The sequence below is a fragment of the Pristiophorus japonicus genome, chromosome 6 (assembly GCF_044704955.1).
Source record: "Pristiophorus japonicus isolate sPriJap1 chromosome 6, sPriJap1.hap1, whole genome shotgun sequence".
Classification (NCBI taxonomy): domain Eukaryota; kingdom Metazoa; phylum Chordata; class Chondrichthyes; family Pristiophoridae; genus Pristiophorus; species Pristiophorus japonicus.
The window spans coordinates 22247415-22260281 of NC_091982.1; positions in this window are offsets into that span (position 1 = coordinate 22247415).

Below are 12867 nucleotides of genomic sequence, written 5' to 3' on the forward strand. Positions count from 1 at the left end.
GCAGTCCCACCCTGGCCACGAAATTGCGGTTACCACCCCTCACAGGAAGTGGAGAGCAATATCGCGCGCTCCACTTCTTGTAGGGGCGGGTTCCGGGGCGCTACTGGGACGAGTTGGTCAGCTGCGTAGCGCTGACGTGTTTCAACGCCCCTCCCCATCGGGTAAATGTGGGGGGGGGGGGGCGCTGCACACTCTGCCGGGCCTCTGATGGCCTCCGCTGGACCACCACGGCATCGTGGTGCCAAGACCACAGCCTGGCACCCAAAACAGAGTACCGGGCTGCACGATGGCGGCCCTTGGACCATGCAAGATAGGCAGAAGTCGGGCCGACTGGTGAGTTGGCAAAGCTGCCAAGATGGCGGCGTGGGGTACTCCCCACGTCCCCTTTAACTTCCGCCCCGCGAGCAGAAGTCGGGCCGGTTCGTGACCCGTCAGGTTGCCGCTGACATCTCGCACGGCAGTCTAGCGGGGCGCAGAGCAATATCTGCCGCGAGGAGGAATGAGGTCGGTGCACGGCGCTCAGGGCTCGCCATGCATGGTGATGACATCATCGCCAGTCGCGCAGCGGCCTGCAGCGCTACCGGTGGGGTGCGGCATTACCATGGCAGCACCTCGGCAAACTCTGTTGAGGGAGAATTGTTAGCCAGGATTCCAGCAGATCTCTCTTCTCTTAATTAATGCTTTTGGATGTTGAACGTCCCCCTGATCCGCCAAAATAGGCAGATAGGACCTCAGTTTTAAATCTGACCTGAACGGGACACATACAACAATGCAGCAGTACTAAGTACCGGTAGTGCCCCCTCTCTCCCTGCCCCCACTCCCCCCACCCCCGGGTGAGAATTGTTTTGCACCCCGTTAGCAAGTCCGGAATCGCCAACGGGCATCGCAAAACAGGACAATTTCAACCCCTATAATTCCTACCCCCAGTTAGAGAAAACACTTGCAAATCTGACAGCTGCCTGGGCTGCAGTTAGAGAAAGATATATAGAAAAAGAAAAGAAAGTGACAGGAAAACTTGCATTTATATAATGCTTCATTATGTATCTTATAAATATCTCAAAGCATTTCGCAAACAATTCATTATTTTAAACTGTAATGAATTGTTATATAAACAACAGCATCAGTCATTTTGCACACAAATGTCACAAAATTTGTCTCCTTAGCACCGGTAGTTTTGGCCATTTTTTTGTAAAATAAAAGGCAGCAGCCTCACTTCCGTCCTTTTCCGGTGTGGCAGGTGCTGTTCACCACCTTGATGAGGGCAATAGTGGGTGCGCAACGTGCGTGCGCTGGCAGTATGCAGAGCAGGCTGATTACAACGTCAGTTTGTGTATAACGCTGACTTGATGCCGACCTGCCATTTTTGACGTTCCAATCAGCGCCCTCTCCTAAACACGGCCAGCTGAACTTGTGTTCAGCTGCATGAGGTCCCCCCCTCCCCCACCACAAACGCTACATCTAACTTGCAGATAAGTGGATTATTGCTGTTGTACTGGCTCTTGCAGAGTTTCCAGGAATAATGGGTTGCTGTAAGAAATTTTAAAAGTTGCTAAAGTGTGCAGGGAATGCTGCTGGATGCTGGGAAGGTGCTGGCTGCTACTGGAAGGCCTCTGATTACACCATTTGTGTCATGTATGTAACCACAATGTAACACCACTGTATCACTGTATACACTCAACCTAGATGCACACCTTGACCACAAGGGGTGAACTTGTGGGAGACACTCCTTACCTGATCACACAGGTATAAAAAGGGAGGTCCCACGCAGGGTCATCGTCTTTGGAGTCCTGTGAATAAACAGTTAAGGACACAGAATGACCTTGTCCCCAGAATGTGCCTCGTGTGGTTTCATACTGTAGAGTAAGGACTTTACATTGGCGACGAGGATGGGATTTCACGACCCACGAGAATGGCCACCGGTAGCACAGAGGAACGGTACTGTGTTGGGGAAGACTGGGACGATTTTGTCGAGAGGCTTCAGCAAAGCTTCGTTACGAAAGACTGGCTGGGGGATGCAGCGGCCGACAAGCGACGGGCTCATCTTTTGACCAGCTGTGGACCAAAGACTTGCGCGCTCATGAAGGACTTACTAACACCCGAAAAGCCGGTGGACAAAACCTTTGAAGAACTTAGTAAATTGATCGGGGAACACCTCAAACCGGCAAGCAGCATACACATGGCCCGACACAGATTTTACACTCTCTGATGTCGTGAAGGACAGAGCATACCGGACTTCATAGCGGACCTCCGGCGTTTGGCCAGCTTCTGTAAGTTCACAGACGCCTGCAGGGAGGAGATGCTAAGGGACTTCTTTATCGAGGGCATCGGTCATGTGGGAATTTTCCACAAATTAATTGAGACTAAGGATTTGACCTTGGAAGCGGCGGCATTGATAGCTCAAACTTTCATGGCGGGAGAGGAAGAGACGAAAATAATATACACGCGCAATTCTGCCTCTAACGCGACGATGGATCAGGGAGTCAACATCATCAATGCGACTCAGAGCCCCGCAGGCAGGCAGGGGCAGTCCCACACTCCCCAGGCAGCAATAGACCCGAGAGTAGGATTTCAACAGAGACAATGGCAGGCTGAACAGACATTCACGCCATTACAGTGGACAATGCGGCCCGGGATGAGGCCATTGACACCCACTAATAGGGTACTTAAGAGCAGTCAAAGGGACAGTCAGTGCGGAATGCCTGGCCACAGTTACTTTGTTCCCAACAATGGAAACTTTAACTCATGCTGGAGGTGTGGGGGAAAACACTCAGCTAGATCTTGCAGATTTCAACAGTTTGTCTGCAGGAACTGCAATCTCAGTGGCCACTTAGCTCGAATGTGCAGGAAGTCAGACTAATATATGAGGTGGATGCACCAGAAGAGGGTTCTTTGAGGCAGGATGACTTTTGGGGCAAATCGATGGACGCCGAGGTTCAGTGGCGAATATTCACAGCTCATACACCAAAACACTACCAATGATGATGAGGGTTTTTTAAACGGTATCCCAGTACGCATGGAGCTGGACACTGGGGCCAGCCAGTCACTCATGGGCGTTCAGCAATTTGAGAAGCTATGGCCATGTAAAGCCAGTAGAACCAAATTGGCACATATTGAGACACAATTACGGACTTACACTAAAGAAATCATTCCGGTGCAAGGTAGAGCAATGTTGGCTGTCACACACAATGGGTTAGTGAGTCGGCTGCCGCTCTGGATTATCCCGGGCAATGGTCCCGCACTGTTGGGGAGGAGCTGGTTAGCCGAGATGAACTGGAAATGGGGGGACGTTCACGCAGTGTCATCTGTGGAGCGAAGTTCGTGCTCACAAGTCCTATAACAATTCGAGTCACTATTCCAACCTGGCGTCGGGACTTTCAAAGGCACTAAAGTAGTGATACACATCACCCTGGGTGCCAGGCCAGTGCACCACAAAGAAAGAGCGGTGCCGTATGTGATGCGGGAAAAGATCGAGAGCGAATTGGACCAGCTGTTGAGAGAGGGCATCATCTCGCCTGTTGAATTCAGCGACTGGGCGAGCCCCATCGTTCCTGTCCTAAAAGCGGATGGCTCTGTCAGGATCTGTGGCGACTACAAGGCCACCATCAATCAGGTGTCCCTGCAAGATCAATACCCGCTCCCGAGAGCAGAGGACCGCTTTGCCACGCTGGCAGGCGGCAAGCTGTTCACCAAGTTGGACCTCACTTCAGCCTATACGACCCAGGAACTGGCCGATGAATCTAAACTACTGACCACCATCACCACACACAAGGGACTGTTCATTTATAACAGGTGCCCGTTTGGCATTCGATTAGCAGCCGCGATTTTTCAACGAAACATGGAAAGTCTGCTTAAATCCATTCCTGGAATGATCGTATGCCAGGGCGACATCCTCAACCCGGGTTGAGACACCGAGGAACACCTCCACAACCTGGAGGAGGTGCTACGCCGACTGGACCGGGTAGGCCTGCGACTCAAGAAGTCTAAATGTGTGTTCTTAGCTCCTGAGGTTGAGTTTCTGGGCAGGAGGGTTGCTGCAGATGGGATTCGGCCCACCAAATCCAAAACAGAGACGATTCGACGAGCACCCAGGCCCTGCAACACATCGGAGTTGCGTTCATTCCTGGGACTGTTGAACTAGTTCGGGAACTTTCTGCTGAATTTGAGCACGTTGTTGGAACCGCTACATGTGCTCCTGCGTAAGGATTGCGATTGGTTTTGGGGGGACTGTCAGGAACGGGCTTTTGATCGGGCGCGAAACTTACTTTGTTCAAACAAGTTGTTGACCCTGTACGATCCATGTAAAAAATTGGTTCTGACATGTGATGCATCGTCCTATGGGGTTGAGTGCATGTTGCAGCAGGGCAATGCTGAGGGTCAACTACAATCTGTGGCTTATGCCTCCAGGTCGCTCTCTCAAGCAGAACGGGGATATGGGATGGTCGAGAAGGAAGCGCTTGCATGTGTCTATGGTGTAAAAGAAATACATCAGTACCTCTGGTAGGAAGTTTGAATTAGAGACGGACCACAAGCCATTAACATCCCTGTTGTCAGACAGCAAGGCTATCAATGCCAACGCATCAGCTCGCATACAGTGATGGGCTCTCACGCTGGCTGCTTATGACTACTCCATCCGGCACCGGCCCGGCACTGAAAATTGCGCTGACGCGCTCAGCAGGCTTCCACTGGCCACCACTGAGGGGCAGCGGAGCAAAGCGCTAAGATGGTCATGGCTGTCAATGCCTTTGACAGTGCAGGCTCCCCCATCACAGCCCGCCAGATCAAAATCTGGACAAACAGAGATCCCCTCCTATCCCTGATTAAAAATGTGTCCTGACTGGGGATTGGGCGCCCGCACACGGAGCACACCCTGAGGAGGTCAGACCGTTCCACAGACGGATGGATGAGCTCTCCATCCAAGCTGACTGCCTACTATGGGGCAGCCGGGTAGTTATGCCCCAGAAGGGCAGGGAGGCATTCATCAGGGAACTCCACAGCGAGCACCCAGGCATTGTGCTGATGAAGGCCATTGCCCGATCACATGTTTGGTGGCCTGGAATTGATTCAGACCTGGAACATTGTGTTCGCAGGTGCACGATGTGTGCCCAGCTGGGTAATGCCCCCAGGGAGGCCCCGCTCAGCCCGTGGCCCTGGCCCACCAGGCCATGGTCATGCATTCATGTTGACTATGCGGGCCCGTTCATGGGAAAAATGTTCCTCATTGTGGTAGATGCGTACTCGAAATGGATCAAGTGCATCATTCTGAATTCATGCACATCATCCACCACCGTGGGAAGCCTACGTGCGATCTTTGCAACCCATGGCTTGCCAGACATCCTGGTTAGTGATAATGGTCCATGTTTCACAAGCTACGGATTCCGAGAGTTTATGTCGGGCAATGGCATCAACCACGTCAGGACTGCGCCGTTCAAGCCGGTCTCCAATGGCGAGGCGGAATGTGCAGTCCAAATCATTAAGCAAGGTATGCTCAGGATTCAGGACCCTCCCTACAATGCCGCCTATCGCGTTTCCTGCTGGCCTATAGATCCCGACCGCACTCGCTCACGGGGGTCCCGCCCGTAGAGCAACTAATGAAACGGACAGTCAAAACTCGGTTGTCCCTCATTCACCCAGTCCTGACCGACATAGTTGAGGGCAAGCACAAGTCACAAAACGAATACCATGACGAGTAATTCGAGGGGGAGATGTATAGAAATAAATGATCCTGTATTTGTCCTCAATCACGCCATGGGGCCCAAATGGCTTGAGGGCACTGTAATTGACAAAGAGGGGAATAGGGTCATCATGGTAAAACTCAACAATGATCAGATATGCCGTAAGCATCTGGACCAAGTCAAAAAAAGGTTCAGCACGACACGGAGGAACCTGAAGAAGACCATGAGATGGAGCTCACAACACCGCCAGTGAATGAGGAACAAGAGCAATCAGAAGAATGCACAGTCCCTGCGGTCAGCCCGGACAGGCCGGAATCACCACAGGTGACAGACACTCACGTCAGTGTCCAACAACCAGAGCCCCAACTGAGGTGCTCCATGAGGGAGCGTAGACCACCTGAAAGACTAAACGTATGATCCCAATAAGACTTTGTGGGGTGGGGGGTGGAGGTGATGTCATGTATGTAACCACAATGTAACATCACTGTATTACTGTATACACTCAACATAGATGCACATCTTGACCACAAGTGGTGAACTTGTGGGAGACACTCCTTACCTGATCACCCAGGTATAAAAAGGGAGGTCCCAAGCAGGGTCAACGTCTTTGGAGCCCTGTGAATAAAGAGTTAAGGTCACAGAGTGACCTTGTCCCCAGAATGTGCCTTGTGTGGTTTCATACTGTAGAGTAAGGACTTTACAATTTCCTCCCAGTCATGGGGGCTCTACTTGCAGTCCCCCTCGCACTGCAGCATGACAGGGCAATGGAGCAGAGGCAGCAAAGCAGACAAGCTGCTCACAGTGGGAGGAGGGTTCTCCGCAGGAGGCCTTGCCCACCTAGGGTCTTCAAGGAGCACTTCTCCTACCTGTACCTAAGTCAGGAGTAGCGTGTTCGGTGGCTTCACTTCACCAAGCAGGTGACCACAGAACTCTGCCACCTCCTGGAACCAGACCTGCAGCCTCAGAGCAGGAAGCCGATAGCACTGCCAATGGCCCTCAAGGTGACTGTGGAGCTGAATCTTTTTGCCAGCGGATCCTTCCAGGCTGGAACAGTCGACAAAGCAAGCATCGAGCAGTTTGTCATCCATCGCTGCATTTGTGAGGTAACAGGGGGCTCTGCTTGCTAGGAAAGAAGAATTAATAGGGGGAGACTTCCGCCTTCATTGTTGCTGGTTTTCTCGGCGGTACAGCTGTTTTGATGAGAGAAACCGCCCGACGAAAGTTTCCCCCTTACTTTTTAAATGGAGCCGCTCACATTTCAAAACGACCGCCGGGAGCAAACCGCCGACATGCACCTGTGTGCATCGCCGAGAGAATCGCCAGGATCAAAGTTTGGCCTGTCCAGATCGCCAAGGAAACCGCTAGACTTGATCCTGTATTTGTCCTCAATCACGCCATGGGGCCCAAATGGCTTGAGGGCACTGTAATTGACAAAGAGGGGAATAGGGTCATCATGGTAAAACTCAACAATGATCAGATATGCCGTAAGTATCTGGACCAAGTCAAAAAAAGGTTCAGCATCGACACGGAGGACCCTGAAGAAGTGGAAGCTGCTTAAGTAGGGCAGTAGATGAGTACTCTGCAAAGAAAAGTAGGTTAAAGGTTCTTTATTTTTATGTTTTAATTGTAAAATGGCCATTAGCTGTAAAACTATCTTGGGAATGTTTTTTAACTTTTTTTCGGTGAATTTTTAAAGAAGTTTCCCCTCCTCTCTAGGCCCAACCGCAGCCTCACAGTAAATTTAAAAAAAAATTAAGACCCACCCATTTCACCTCGTTTCGCCTTTAATCACCGAGAAACCGCTGAGAATATTGGTACAAGATCCATTTTCTCGCCGGGTGGTATTTCTTACCTCTATTATGGAAATTTCCGCCAGCGTTAGTTGCAGAATGTTAGCAGCGTTTCTGGACGGCAATTGGGCGGTGAGAGGCTTTAGGCAAAGTCTAGCCCATTGCCTTCTCTCTGAACTGAGAGAAGCAGGAGGAGCACACACCTGGCTTTGCCAGCATATCAGGCTTCCCCATGGTGCAGGGTGCCATCAATTGCATACACGTGGCTTTGTGGGCACCTCATCTCAATGGTGAGATGTTCCGTAACCACAAAGGGTACTGCTCATTTAATGTGCAGTTCATCATGCTGGTGAATGGCCAGCACTCATATAATAAGAGCCATGTTGCCATGAGGAACATTATCGAGCAGACCAACAGGGTGCTGAAGCAATGGCACCGCTGCCTTGACCGCTCAGGCGGAGCCCGCCAGTACTCGCTGGAGTGGATGTCCTAATTCATGGTGGTCTGCGACATCCTCCACAACTTAGCCATCATGAGGGTGCAGCCCTTGCCACCATGGATTGCATGACCACCTCCAGAGCAGGAGGAAGGGAGGAGGCAGCCTGCACCCCCATGTTCTGGACTAGTTGTCCGTGAGCGCATCATCAGATTCCCCTGTATGAAACGCTAGATACCCGTTACTTAACACTTCCCCATCTTACCATCCCTGTGTCATGGAATATTACAGTGTCCTCTTGGGCAAAACGCTGAAATGAGAGCTACCACAAATCAAACATTCCAAACCATATTTATAAATCACCCAATCCAATGCTACATAACAAAGTCACCTAAGCACCCTTGTGCATTCCCTTAGAGTCTGCCTTCCGTATGCCTTTGTCTGTCCTACTGCTCCTACAAAGTGCTACCCCAGTGGCTACAAGATGGCTGGTGACTTTCCGTGGGGAAGATTGCGGATGTCCTTGCAGGGTGACCTTAAGCAGCTCTGAGCCTAGAAGACCCGGCTGTGGACTGCACCACCTCAGCGTTGATGGCAGCAGCCTGGTCTGGCTGGCTGACAGGCAAGAGCAAGGGCGCTGGCAGGGTGCCAGTGGTGGCAGTACGAAAGCTGTCATCCTGAGAGAGCACAGCAGGTTTGTGCTCCATGGAGCCACTGGCACTCCACTGGGGCAACGCCTCGGCAATGCCAGTAATCTGTTGCAAGACATATTGCTGGACTGCTGTAACACCCTGAACGCCCCTTTCCACACTGTAAATGCAGCCACGGTGACAGCAAGCTGAGCTTGCATGGCAGAAAGCTGAGAGTGCATGACAGAAGTTTGAGCTTCCGGTGCAGCAATCAGGCGTTGGGTTGCCTCCACTGGAAGCTGAGACATGCCCATCAGACCCTTGCATCATGGTTGCGTGCACAAATGCTCTTATGGAGTTGCCAATCACTTCCACCTTGTATATCATGGGCTCCAAGCTCTGTGCAAAGCCCTGTGCAAGGTTGGAGACAACAGGCTCTCTGGCTGGCCTGCCAATGCATCCAGCATTGCTGTGTGGATGCCCATCACCCATCTTCTGTAGCCCGCCCATTGAAATCCTCATCTGAGTCTTGTGCAGCAGAACTTGTGTATGGCCTCACCCTCCGGGGAGTTGGCACTTGCGCTACCCTTTCCGCCTGGCCTGGCTGCAGCCCACTTGTGCCCGGTGGCTCACCACGTGTAGATCCCGTCTCGATGCTACCCTCTAAAGTGTTCTGAGCTGGTGCCTACGAGTGTGAGATCGGGTGACAGTGTCCCTGCTTCTCCATCACTCCCTTCTTGCTCTTCCTGCACTGGCTGGAAAGTTTGGAGTTTTTGAGTATCTGAAAGGCGAAAGGCACAAGGGTCGTCGGGTTGTGGTGAGGGGAGGTGGGGAAGCAAGATGTGCATGCCTGTATCATCAGCAGCTTGTAAGTGAGAAAAGACTGTGGGATGAGATGGCAGTGGGATGTGAGAAGGAGGGTTAGGTATGAGCATACCGTCATCTTCAATGGTTTCAGCCTCGCCAATCATCATGGCTTATGAGACGGTCCCTTCAATAATGTCAAGCATGGTCTGCTCCAGTTGGGTCAGGATATGCAGACTTACCCGTCGCTCGCCCGCCCTGCTGCTGTCTGTGGTTGTGTGCCACCTTGCCCTGCAAGAGAGAGGGCAATGTGTCAGTGAGTGTGGTACAATGTATTTGGATGACGTGCCTCTCATGGTTGAATAGCTGGCACTGTGTGCAAGATGTGTGATGTAGGTGTGAGGCTTGCAGCAGTGGTAAGTGTGTGAGGGTGAGGTGATGCTCTGAATGTGAGGTATGATGAGCGTGATTGATAAAGATTGTTGGTAAGTGAGAGATGGGGTGTGCTGCATTAAGCAGTGTGTGAGGCTAACGGTGTAGTTGGTAGGAGACAGTTTTTGAAGATGCATTCACTGTCCTTGACCACATGTAAGACGTCATTAAACTTCTTTTTGGCACTGGACCCAGGTCCTCGGGGTGGCAATGACAGCCTCAGCTGTCTGCTCCCACTGCCTTTTGTCTGTGAGTCTGGAGGGTATCCTGGCCCCTGTGGGTAGTGGCGCTCTCTCCTCCATTCTACTCCCTGCACTACAGCCTCCAGTGCTGTGCCGGTGAGCCTAGGTGCCCTTTCTCTGACCTGTTGAGCCATAACTGACTGACAGTTGCCTTGACAACCAATTCAATGACCTGCTGAATGCAGAATGCACCTCCCCTTTAAGAGGTGCAGACTGTGTTTAAAAGCGGAGGCTAGCTTTAAATAGAGCTAGCCTCGCATGTAGTTCGGTCCCTGATGAGCGCTCAACCACTCAGCTGTTCCCTCAGTGCTGGACTGCTCACAACATTAATATTAATTAGTGGGCAGTATTACTTTCAGCAGCCATGGGCTGATCGCGCATCACGATCCCCACACCTGTTTTCGGGCCGAATGGAATTTTTAGCCCGTAATATCCCACAAACAGCAATAGGCTGAATGATCAGTAAATCTGTTTTGGAGTGTCTGTTGAGGGAGAATTGTTAGCCAGGATTCCAGCAGATCTCTCTTCTCTTAATTAATGCTTTTGGATGTTTAATGTCCCCCTGATCCGCCAAAATAGGCAGATAGGACCTCAGTTTTAAATCTGACCTGAAGGGGACACATACAACAATGCAGCAGTACTAAGTACTGCACTGGAATTTTAGCTTAATATTTACACATTGTTCAATTTTTAGTAACTTGACAGTTTTCTTGTATCATCGACCGGAAATGTTGGGGCCGAAATTCAGCCCCGCCGGAAACCTTGCGCACCTACCTTTTTCAAAGTGTTTTTACTGCCATTTCGGATGAGGTTGCCTCTTTCCCAAAATTCAGCTCTTTGTCTTTTTTTAAGCGGCCAGGAAGTCAGTCATAATGGGGGCAGAAGTGCGGCGGTAAGTGCTGGTGAGGGGCGGAAGTGGAGGCGGGACAGATTCTCCGCCGCTGTCACTCAGCAGCAGAGCGGTGGTGATGTCATTGCGCGTCTGCGTCACCATGTATCTCCCCTCCTTTAAAGGGGAGAGAATCGGCGATTATTTAGGATCAGCCACTGGGCCACCGGGGAGGGATTTGGCCGGGCCAGCGGCCTGGCACCCAAGAGGGGCTGGGGGGGGGGGGGGGGGTGCCAGGTTACCTGTTGGTGGCCCGGTCAAACCAGGGGGCACAATAGACCAGCCGACATAGAAGTTGGCCGGCAAAAAAAAAAATGGCGGACGTGACATTGGGCCCTTGCCTTTAATGGCCACCGCGCAGCCAGGGCTGACAGAGGGAATGAAAGGTGAACTGACGGAAAAAGCTGTCGGTGGCACCACACGGCAGGCATTACATTTTTCAGCCTGAATAGCGCCGGAGGTGGCGGGGGGGTGGGGAGGCGGTGGTCCCAGCAGTGCGCACACGGATGACATACTCACGGTCGCTCGACAGTGACGGGGTGGAAGTGGGAGCCTGCTGAATTTAGCTTGCGGCGGCCATTCTACCAGAAATCGGCGGCTGCTCGACTCCACCGCTTGGCCGCCGCAATCCGGCGGTAACGTTATTCGGGAGCTGAATTTCGGCCCCGATAACTCTGTTTCTCTCTCTACAGATGCCGCTGACCCACTGAGTATTTCCAGCATTTTGTGTTTGTACTTCAGTTTGATGCTGGAAAATTGAATTATTTGCGAAGGAGACTTTAAAATGCTGCAGCACAAGGAAGCATTGAATGAAAAAAAAGACTTGCATTTATATAGCGCCTTTCACAATCTCAGGACATCCCAAATGCTTACCAATGAAGTACTTTTGAAGTGTAGTCACTGTTGTATTGTAGGAAACGTGACAGCCAACTTGTGCACAGCAAGCTCCCACAAACAGCAATGTGATGACCAGATAATCTGTTTTAGTGATGTTGATTGAGGGATAAATATTGGCTAGGACACCGGGGTTAACTCTCCCGGGGGAGTGGGATTAGCTGAAGTGCTCTTGCAGAGAGCTGGCATGGGCTCGATGGGCTGAATGGCCTCCTTCTGTGCTGTAACCATTCTCTGATTCTATGATTCTATTCTGTGCTCTTCTTCGAAATAGTGCCATGGGATCTTTTACGTGCACCTGAGAGAGCAGACTGGGCCTCGGTTTAATGTCTCATCCGAAAGACGGATGAATTACTCACAAATTCCTACTTCTCTTTCCTGACGGTCAGCTGTGTCACGGACGTATGCCTACAAACAGTTAAAGGTAATGAATTACTCTATTGACAATTTAGAACTATTCCTGTCAATACTTTTGCACTCATTCAATGTATATTTGTAAGGCAGCTAAGGAAGTTAAATGAACTATATTCAACCCGAACATTTGAAAGTTATTTTGGGACACGTTCTCGTATTGTCAAGGTTAAACTCAATTGTGATGGTAAAAGGCCATGCATGCTGCAAACATCGGCTGCATTGCTTTTAAAATGACGAATGGCAGCAATTGGCTTTGTAGTCGCAATAGATCAGTGTCACTGAGCATGCAGATTTTCAAACAGTCATTTTTCAGAATAGTTCAGCATAAAAGTGGCAGGAACATTTTCTTTGGCCACAAGCAATATTGCAAAAATGCGCTACTTTAAGATGAACCTTTTTTGTTCCTTTTTTGCTCCAAGTGTCAGTTGCCCAGATTCTCAGCCCTGGGTCAGAAAATTGTGGGTTTGAGCCCCACACAAGACTTGAGTGTATAATCTAAACTGACGCTGCAATGCAGTACTAATAGTTGCTATGTTTTTGGAGGTGCTGCCCTTTTAATGAAACCTTAAAATGAGGTTTGATGAGCCTGTCAAAAATCCCATGGCATAATTCTCATGATGTCCTGGCCAACATCCTCCCTCAAACCCCCACCCCCGCCAAGCTGA